The following is a 10641-nucleotide window of genomic DNA, read 5'->3' as shown; positions in this document are numbered from 1 at the left end:
AAATAGTTTTTAGAGTAAAAAACTTGTAAACTTGTCTAAATGAATAAAAATCCCCCATTAAACCAAGACATGATAGTTTTTTCTAGACCAAAACCCAATTTGGATATTTTACTAATAAATTGCCTTACAACATGTTGTTGAAACCCTATGGTGATCATGGTTATTAGAGATGTGTTTGGAACCCCCAATTATTACTAGGGATTAAATTATTATAGTAGAGTTTCATGCATGGAAAAATTGTGATCCAAGATAACTTAAAAAAGAGAGGATTCAACCTCCCCAATAGATGTGTATTATGCAAGAAGGCCAAAAAAACTATCCAATATCTATTGGTCCATTGTCAATTTGTTACTCTATTTTGCAGCAAGGTCTTAAAAAAACATAGATTACAATCAATTTTTGGGTAAGATGTTCCACAATTAATTACTAACTAGAATTTTCCTTCCAATCATCCTCTCATCAGAGAACTCTTGAGGCTAGTCCCCCCACATGACTAATAGAACATTCAAAAGGAGAGTAATAATAGGATTTTTAGGATATTGTGAGTTTATATGGTCATATTTTCCTCTCTTTACTTAAATGAACTATGGAGATATTTTGGACATGAAATAAAAAATTTCTAATCTTAGGCATCATATTCATAAAGGGTTACTATGCAAAATTGGAACCTTCCCACGTAATTTGATAGAATGAGAACATAATAAAAGTTACCAGGAAAAATGCCTCATAGAAAGGACTCCTCTTACAATGGATAAAATTAAATTTTGATGGAATTTCAAGGGAAGGCTTATACATTTGAGGTAGGCCTATCAAAGATCATCATGGTCAATTAGTCACAACTTTGTTTGGGCTTTTAAAAGAACATGGTGTTAATTAGGTTAGAGGCATGCTTCTTCATTGGGGTCTTAAAATTTCCATCCCAATTCTCATCAAGACATTTTTGATGCAGGGGGATTCAAAAATCATAATTGATGTAACCAGGGTGATGGTTTATGTAGGTTGAAAGGTAGAAGGCATCATTAGAAGGTTATTGATGAGACTAGATGACTTCACTTGAAAATGGACCTTCAGGGAAGTTAATTTTGTGGGTAAATCTTTGGAAGATCTTGGCCAATGGAAAAAAGACTTATGATGAGCGATAAATTTAAATTTGTTGTCAAAAAATATAAGGTACCTTTCAAGGTGTGAAAGACTCAATAATTTTTTCATCAATGAGGTTTGAATTTGTCATCAGGTGATCCCACAATAATGGGTTCCACTTTTTGACCAATTTTGACACTGAAATCAATATTTTTGCAACAAATGTCATGTTCAAGTGACTATATCTCCAAAACTATAAATAATTTTGAGAAGACATAAAATAGTGGTTTTGAGTACTTTGTTCCTACTTTGTAACCATATTTTTTAATCTACATGAATTGTAACTCAGACATACGTTTCGTTTGACACAGATAATTTGAAGTCAATTTATCATAAATCTTTTTTTTTTTTGAATAGAAAGGTATCTCAATAAGTTAGTTCCTACATATTTTTCAAAAAAAATTTGACCTAATTTACTAATTTTCCCGAGGTGTCAAAGTCAGTTGATGTTCAATCGGTAATGAATCGGTAATGAACCTATAATGAGTTAAACTCATATTTGAAAGTCTTAACAATTAAAATATGTATTACTATTATAGTCGTTGGAAAGCTTACTCCGAGCATCGCATTTTTTATTTTACTGTAGGAGATCATTCTCCTACAATAATGGAAGTCAAAAGAGCAAAAAAAAAAAAATATGAAAAAAAAGTTAATTTTTTTTCTAATTTTGTATGTTCGTGCAAACATACCATTCGCACGAACATACCATTCACACAAACATAATAGGTATGTTCACATGAACATACATTCACGCAAACACATGCCTAAAATTTTGTAGTGGTTGAAAAAATTGAGTGGTATGTTCGCTCGAACGTGGGTATGTTCACGCGAACATGTCTGATGTCAACGTGTTCGTGTGAACACTCTAAAAAATCCAAAAAATTTTCCATTTGTAAAGTAATTTTCCATTTGTAAAATTATTTTCCATCAACTTGACCTACTGTGCATTGTCTATCTTTGCCATGAATTTTGTTTGCAAAATCGAAGACATCAATGTGGTAAAAAAATTGTACCTCTAAATTATTTATTTATTTCTTTCATTAGTGAAGTTGGTTAACGGATGCATTGAAGTTAAATTAAAAATTAGTAACACATTAATGGTGTTAAAAAATGTATATTCTTATTGTGTTACTAATGGTCTCCTTGCAGCATGTGGCAATCATGGGATGAAGACATGCTCATAACAAACTACTAATGCTTTCATTGTAGGATGTTGTCAAAGACCATTGTGTGTTTGTCAAAATCATGTGTGTGGATTTATTAGATTAAATAACTCTTCGTTTGGTGCTTAAAATGAACTTTTTATTTTTTGTCTGACGTGTCTACAGTGTTTAAATCCCTAAGAGTTGCATTGGACGTATCCTCTCCCCTCGCCATTCGTGGATCTTGGGTGTAAGATAAATCCATGTAACTTCTATAGGAGGCCTACCTTGGACCAAGATACTCAATATTGGGTATGCTAGGGGATGCCCTCAGAGAGGTAACGAGCCAAAAGCCAATCAACATTCCAGCCGCTATATAAAACTTGATCATAGAAAGTCATGTCAACGATATTGTTGAGTGATAGCTCTCCTCTAGTACCCTTATGGTGCATCAAACCCTGGTTCTCAAGGATGGGAGACCTTCTGAGGAAGTTTATCACTCATTTGCTAAATGAAATGCCTTTACTAAAAACCATGTTTTAGTGGCCAAAATCCTTTCTATCCATTGGCTCAAGGGGTCACCCATGCCCTTGAAGACATCCTACATTCTCATGATCCTTAGTAGAGACAACAGTCCCTTGGGAAGTCATGCCCCTTGAGACATGGATCTTAGTAGCCCTGAGAAATGAGTGCGCTGTAAGGGGGAGTCTGTGGTGCCAAAGTCCTAAGTTGTTCACTCTGAATAAGTGCAGCTGAACTTTGGTTCAATTAGGAATTCAGTGGATACAGTCCTAAAGCCTAGGTTGTGGTGTGATTGTTCACTTTTAACAATAGCTATTCTTTTCTTAATGTGTCTTGCGTGTGTGTAAAACATAATCAAGATAAAAGCCAACATTCAAATTTACACCTTGGAAACTTGCAAAACCTTGTCAAAACATCAAACATTGTCAAAACCTTGTCAAGATTTCACCTAAGTTCAAAAAACCTTATGTATACCTCTATCATTAGCATAATCATATTCCTAAATTTCATTTTTGACTTACCTTAGTAGTATATCCCCCTTATATTGCATTGTTCAAACCCTAGCATCATTTTCACTATCAAACCCTATCCAATTGTCCATCAACCAACTTGTCTTCTTGATTGCCTATCCTCATTTTGCATAGCCTAAATGTCATTATCAACCCTAGGAAACCATCCCTTGCATAGTCCACTTTGCATACACCTACCTTTAGCATCTTTACTAAGTCCAAAACATAACTCTAACTTTCATTTTTCATATCATAATCTTCGTCTTGCATACCTTCAAAACGACACCTTGCATTTGCACTTGCATAACATCCCTAGGACATTTGCACTTTGCATATCAAAACCCTATGTCATTTAGCATTTCTTCGCATTGCATAACATCCCTAAACACTTAAAAATCTCAAAAACACTCATATCTTGCATACTCACATCTTAATTATCATGTTTTGACCTCTTTTACCAACTGCAACCCTATTTTACCAACTACACACTTCATGGACAAAGTTGGTAGTTTCATGGTGCACTTGGTAGTTTTAGGGTGCACTTGGTAATTAGGTGTTTCATTCTAAGTTCCAGAACCCTAATTTTCAATTCCACACCTTGCATTGCATCCCAAGACCTTAGGAAACACTCAAAATTTGCATTTTAGGCACCCTGCAACCCTCTTTTACCAACTGCAACATTTTTTTATCAACTGCACACTTCAAGTGCACATTTGGTAGTCTAGGTGCACACTTGGGAGGCATAAAGTTCATTTAGGTTTGCCTCCACTACATTTTCATTCTGAGGTATCATGCCAACACTCACTAGGACACAACCTTTGGAGTTGTCAAATGCAATAATGGCACCTATAAGGTCTCATCAAGAATCAACCATCAAAATCTTCCAAGGTACATTTGAACACATCAATGTTAATCCCTTGTTTGACAAGATACCTCCAATTCCTAAATATCCCAAAAGGACATTAAGACTTGATTTTAGGACTCACATCATTTGGAGCTACATCATTTGGAGAAAAAAGAAGGACATGAGAGCTTAAAACAAAAGAGGGGATTTCTATCATTAAGTTTGCTTCTTTTGATAGCCGATGCCATTGTCTTTTATGCAGCAATTTATTCTTGAAAAAATAGAATAATATTTTTCCATAAAATGAAAAGTAATTTAATTTTTAGGAGAAACATTCTAGTATTCATACCATTTTATTTGTTTGTGATTCAATGATGGCTTAAGAAGGATTTGGTGCTTTGTCACTTGTAAAGAATGCGACTCATAGATTTTAGTCATATTATAATGAAGAATATTTATGCTTTGTTGCAGATGACTGCATTCTATTGATTTCTGTCAAACAATTTAAAAGTACTAACAACGACAGACAAATCTGTATAGTGATTTTTTTTATCTGGTTATTGCACGAAATTTATCTTGAGGCAAGGGATAAATTATTATTATTATTTATTTTATAATAAGAAACAAGAAAGGAAGGTAAAAAAAATACGTAAGGAAAAGATCTGATGAAGTAGAACAAAAAAATATTCAGAAGACTATAGCACGTTATCATTGAATTAAATAAGATGAAAGAAATGTTGAAGAAGGCTCAACAGAAGTAGTAGTTCGTATGGGAGAGAGGTCAGAAACACTCCCTACAGAATCTCAAACAATGAATGTTGAAGAAGGTTCAAGATCAGTCCCTATAGAGGTTCAAATAACAGAAGTTAGAGAAGGGTTAGAATCTTTCCCTATTGAATCTCAAACAATGGATGTTGGAGAAGGCTCAAGATCGGTCCCTATAGAAATTCCAGTAATAGAAATCAGAGAAGGGTCGAGATCAGGTGCAAGAACTGATATGGATGAACTCTTAAATATTGTCCAATCTATAAAGTATGGAATTTCTCATAAGAATTTAGATCATTTACTTAAAATGGATGTAGATAAATTGAGAAAACTTGCAGCTAGTGTTCAACCATTAAGTTTGTCTAAGAGAAGGTCAACGAAGAAGAAGATAAGAGAAATTATAACTCAATTTGATAACACTGAAACACTTGAAAAAGCTCAGTTGCTTTCACTTTTTCTTACACAAAAAAAGTTTCAAGAGGCATTGAAATTGTTAGGTGTAAACACAACATCAAAGAAGAGAAGATTTTCTAACATGCAAACTGATTTGATTGAAAATGTTAAACAAGGTTTAAAAAAAAAGGAAAACACTCTTGAACTAGAGATAAGTTTGTGGCAAGAAAAGTGATGTTAATGTTTTTTGTAAGTAAAAATATGGCTCAAAATAGACAAATATCTTCAATTTTGTCTTAAATGGGTTTTAGTAGGAAAACAATGAGACAATATGTTAAAAGAAGATTAATTGTGGATGATAGTACTATGGAGGGCAACTGGGAAATCATGTGTAGAGCACCTCATTCTAATAGAATTGAAGAGTTATTTAAAAAATTAGTCATATCATTTTGGATTGATAACACTCATCTTTCATCAAATAGTAGAGATGTTATTAGGCATAAGATTGCACCTGGTCAATATGAACATCATACAAAACATTGGTTGGACACAACACAACATGAGTTATATGTGTCATTTTGTAATGAACATCCTTATGTAAAAGTTGGGCAAACATTGTTTCAAAAATTGAAGCCATACTTTGTGAGGTCAAACAAAATGTTTGAAACTTCTTGTTGTCGTCATCATATTGAGTTTGATCTCCACTATCAAGTATTTCGAAAGTTTATAGAAGACACATATGGTTTTCATGTTGCTCCTCCTAGTAGGAGAAGTGAGTTTATATCATCCATTTTGTGTGACAACATAGATGATCCAACTGGTAAAATAAATTGCATCAAAGGATTATGTGAAACATGTGATGAATTGGCTCTATTTCCTATAAAAATTGAAAATATCGATGTAGCAAAAATATTGAATTGCAAAAGTTACAAGTATGTCAAGAATGAAACAAAGTTTGATAGGGACACGACCCAAGCACAAAATGGACACAATAGGAAAGGAAAAAATTTATTAACTATAAAAATATGCTAGTACACCTAGTGTAGAGAAAATAGACTTCAAAACAGGCCCTATGGGCTTACAATAGCATAAAACTAGAGATAATTTCTTCTCCCAGTACCTTCTCTCAAAATCCACTACAAACTGCCTTTTACAATGCCAGAAATGGTCTTAAATAGACCTCGAAGGGTTAAAGATTAGGAATACATTCTAGAAAGTGCTAGTTGGCATCCACCAACCAAATAGAAGGCTCTAGAAGTTGCATTAGAAGTTGGCACAAAATTAGAAGAATCCAAAAACGGTAATCAAACTTTTGGGAGGCATAACTTTTGAACCGTAGCTCTGATTGACGAATTGTTTACATTTCCAAAAAGCTCTCAAAGTGCTCTAGAGCCCTATGGATGACCTTCACTTGTCCCCCATTTTTCAGCCCTATTTGAGGTCATTTAATGCCCCTAACTTGACTTTGAAGCATTCTTAGGAGGTCTCTAGAAATCAAAAAATTGTGATAACTTTCAAACCATGGGGCCTATTGACCTGATTCTTTTTTTGGAATGCTCTAAATTAAAATTACAATCATTTGACCAATTTACACCTTCTAGTTCACCAAAATGATAGCTCAATTACATACTCCTATTTTTTTTGACATTTACACATATCCGAAGGTGTTCAAATACTCTCTCCTAGAACACTGATAGTGGAACTATGAGAGTTGGAACCTTTATTTGACCCAAATGGGTATCCAGAAATGAAAACACATGAAATAGAAATTAAGTCTAAGTACATTTTTTTGGTTGACATAGGATTTCCCTTATACCTCTGGATGCTCTTGCATCAGACACCCAGGGGAGATTGAAAAGTGACCTTGTCACTTTATGAATGGTAGAGGAAATCCCAAATGGGAAACCTTAGCTACTGAAATCCAAGTTGAGTCCTCTATAGGCCATCCTTTCTACTTGACCAAATACTCTTCATACTGCCTATTTCTAGTACTCCTACCCACATGACTATCCAGAATCTCCTCTATCTCCTCCTTCTTAGAAGTAGGAATCAGACATGGCTCTAACATCAGCTCCTCATCTGCAGCATCATCATGATACTCTGTTAAGTCTGCAGTGTTGAAAATAGGAGAAATGTGAATACCATCTAGCAACTTTGCCTCATATGCATTTCTTGAGTCATGTTTCTTTAGAATTTTGCAGGGGCCAAATTTTTTTATTTTTAGCTTGTTGTAAGTACCAATTGGAAATTTTTCTTTTCATAAGTGTACCATGACTAGATCCCCTACTTGGAATTCCTTATGTCCTCTCCTTTGATCAGCCCTAGATTTATACTGTTGGTTCATCTTGGTAATGTGTGCCTGAACCTCCTCATGTAGACACTTGATATGTTCAAAAAATTCTTCAACTTCAGCACTTGTCCTCTCCCCTTGCTCTATCTTCCTCAATTCTGGTGCAGTCCTTGGGCTACTTCCATATACAATTTGGAATGGTGATTTTCCAGTACTCCTATTTACAAAGTTATTGTAAGAAAACTCTGCTTGTGGTAGAATCAAATCTCACCCCTTGGGCTTATCCCCAACTAAACATCTTAGCAAATTGCCCAAACTTCTGTTTACCACTTCTATTTGGCCGTCAATCTGCGGGTGATGTGTGGAACTGAATTTCAAGTCTATTCTCAACTTTTTCCACAATGTTTTCCAGAAATACCCCACAAATTTAGTATCTCTGTCAGAAACTATACTCCTTGGGAGGCCATGTAGTCTTACCACCTCTCTGAAAGAAAAGTCTGCAATATGGACAACATCATGATTTTTGTGGCATGGAATGAAATGTGCCATTTTGGAGAACCTATCAACTACCACAAATACTAAGTCATTACCCCTTTGTGTCCTTAGCAATCCAAGAACAAAATCCATACTTATGTCCTCCCATGGCTTTGATGGAACATGCAATGGCTGATATAGTCCAGTATTGTGACTAAATCCCTTGGTAACTTGACAAATCTGACAACTCTGTACAAAATTTTTCACATCTTGTGAAATCTGAGGCCAAAAATAATGTTCTCTAAGAATGTCAATGGTTTTATCTTGACCAAAATGTCCTGCCATCCCTCCACTATGTTTCTCCTTAATCAAATTTTCCCTCATAGAACTCCTCGGAGTGCATAATTGACTACCCTTGAATAACATACCATCTTGAATCAGATAGTCTAACCACTTGGTTCTATCTAAAGCAATAGGCTCTTTACAAGCTTTCCATGCTTCAACAAAATCAGGATCCTTAGGGTATGAATTCTTGAGTTTATCAAACCCAACTACTTCAACCTGCATTACTATAAGCAACAACTGTCTCCTACTTAGTGCATCTGCAACCCTGTTAGATTTTCCACTTCTATGCTTCAACACAAATGTATAACTCTGCAAGAACTCTACCCACTTCATATGCCTCTGATTCAATTTACCTTGGCTATTTAGGTACTGTAATGCCTGGTGATCAGTATATAAAACAAATTCCTTTGGCAACAAATAATGCTTCCATTTCTTTAAGGCTTGAACTATTGCATAGAACTCTTGATCATAAAAATAATACTTCTTTTTTGTATCATTCAATTTTTCACTAAAATATGCAATAGGCTTACCTTCTTGGCTTAATACAGCTCCAATAGTGCTGCCACTAGCATCACAATCCACCTGGAACACCTTTCTAAAATCTGGAAGTGCCAACATAGGTTGTTCTATCACCTTCTTCTTTAGCAATTCAAAACTTCTCATAGCTACCATAGTCCATTTGAACTTTTTTCTATCCCCTCTTATTGTGTCAATTAGGGGTGCACATATGCCACTAAAATTCTTAATGAACTTCTTGTAAAAACTAACCAAACCATGAAATGATCTTACCTTAGTAGCAAACCTTGGAGCAGGCCATTCCAAGATGGCTTTTACCTTCTCTGGATCCATTTTGAGACCTTCAGGTGATATAACAAACCCCAAGTAGACTAACTCCCTTTTTGCAAAGATACACTTCTTCAAATTAATTAACAGTTTCTCTTCCCTTAACCTTTCCAAGATACTACAAATATTCAATAAATGTTCTTCCAAAGTCTTGCTGCAAATTAAAATATCATCCAAATAGACAATAAAATTTTTTCCCAAGAACTTCTTAAGTACCTCATTCATAAGCTGCATGAAGGTGCTTGGGGCATTCATCAATCCAAAGGGCATGACTAATCACTCATAAAGACCCTCATTGGTATTGAGGACTATTTTCCACTCATCTCCTTCTCATATCCATATCTGATGATAGCCACTCTTGAGATCTATTTTTCTGAAGTACTGAGCCCCACTCAAGCAATCCATAAGATCATCCATTCTTGGCAAAGGAAACCGATACTTGATGGTTATCCTATTTATAGCTCGAGAGTCTATACTACACATGGACTCAGGCTCTCTCGAATCAAGCCCTTCCTTAATAACTCCTAAACCTATCTATTTAGCTCCTCAATTTCAGTAGGAGTCATCTAGTGAGAAGCCTTGTTAGGAAAACTAGCTCTTGGGATTAAATCTATCTAATGATTGATTTGCCTTACTAGTGGCAATCCTTCTGGAACATTATCAGAGATAATATCTCCAAACTCACCTAGTAAATCTAAAACTTCAAGTGGTATTTCACTACTACCTTCTTTATCTTTCCTAGGAATCAAAGCATAGCACATACGCTGATGTTTCAAGCCATCCAAAAATTTCCTTCCATCAACAAGGAAAATCCTAGCACTTCTACATACCTTTTCACCTTCCTTTTTCATGGGCTTCAATTTGTGGCAAACTCCATCCTTTGTTAGAGAGTATGTGTTTGCATGACCATCATGTACTACATGCCTATCAAACTGCTATGGTCTACCCAACAATAGATGGCAAACATCCATTGGAATAACATCACAGAGAACTTCATAATGGTAACTCCCAATTTTGTATTTCACTAAACATTGTTCACTTACTAGGACCTTATGATCATCTTTCACCCAAGCTATCCGATAGGGCTGGGGGTGTTTCTCCCTCTTGAGCTTCAGCTTAGAGACCATCTCCTATGATACCAAGTTATCAGTGCTACCACCATCAATGATCACATCACAACATTTATCCTCACACTTGCACCTGGTACAAAATATACTCCTCCTTTGTCCTAGTTCAATCTCACCACTTAGTTGGACACTTTCATTTACTAAAGTCTCTCCTCTTTCTGCATCTTCTGAATGTGATGATTGTGCATCCTCATCCACATGAGCAACCCTAGCTTGACCCTCAGCTCTCCTATATTTCCTTCCTTGT

Source organism: Cupressus sempervirens, chromosome 8, assembly GCF_028749045.1.
Source record: "Cupressus sempervirens isolate cs-2001-9-10 chromosome 8, ASM2874904v1, whole genome shotgun sequence".
NCBI classification, from domain to species: Eukaryota; Viridiplantae; Streptophyta; class Pinopsida; order Cupressales; family Cupressaceae; genus Cupressus; species Cupressus sempervirens.
This window is presented reverse-complemented; position numbering follows the sequence as displayed.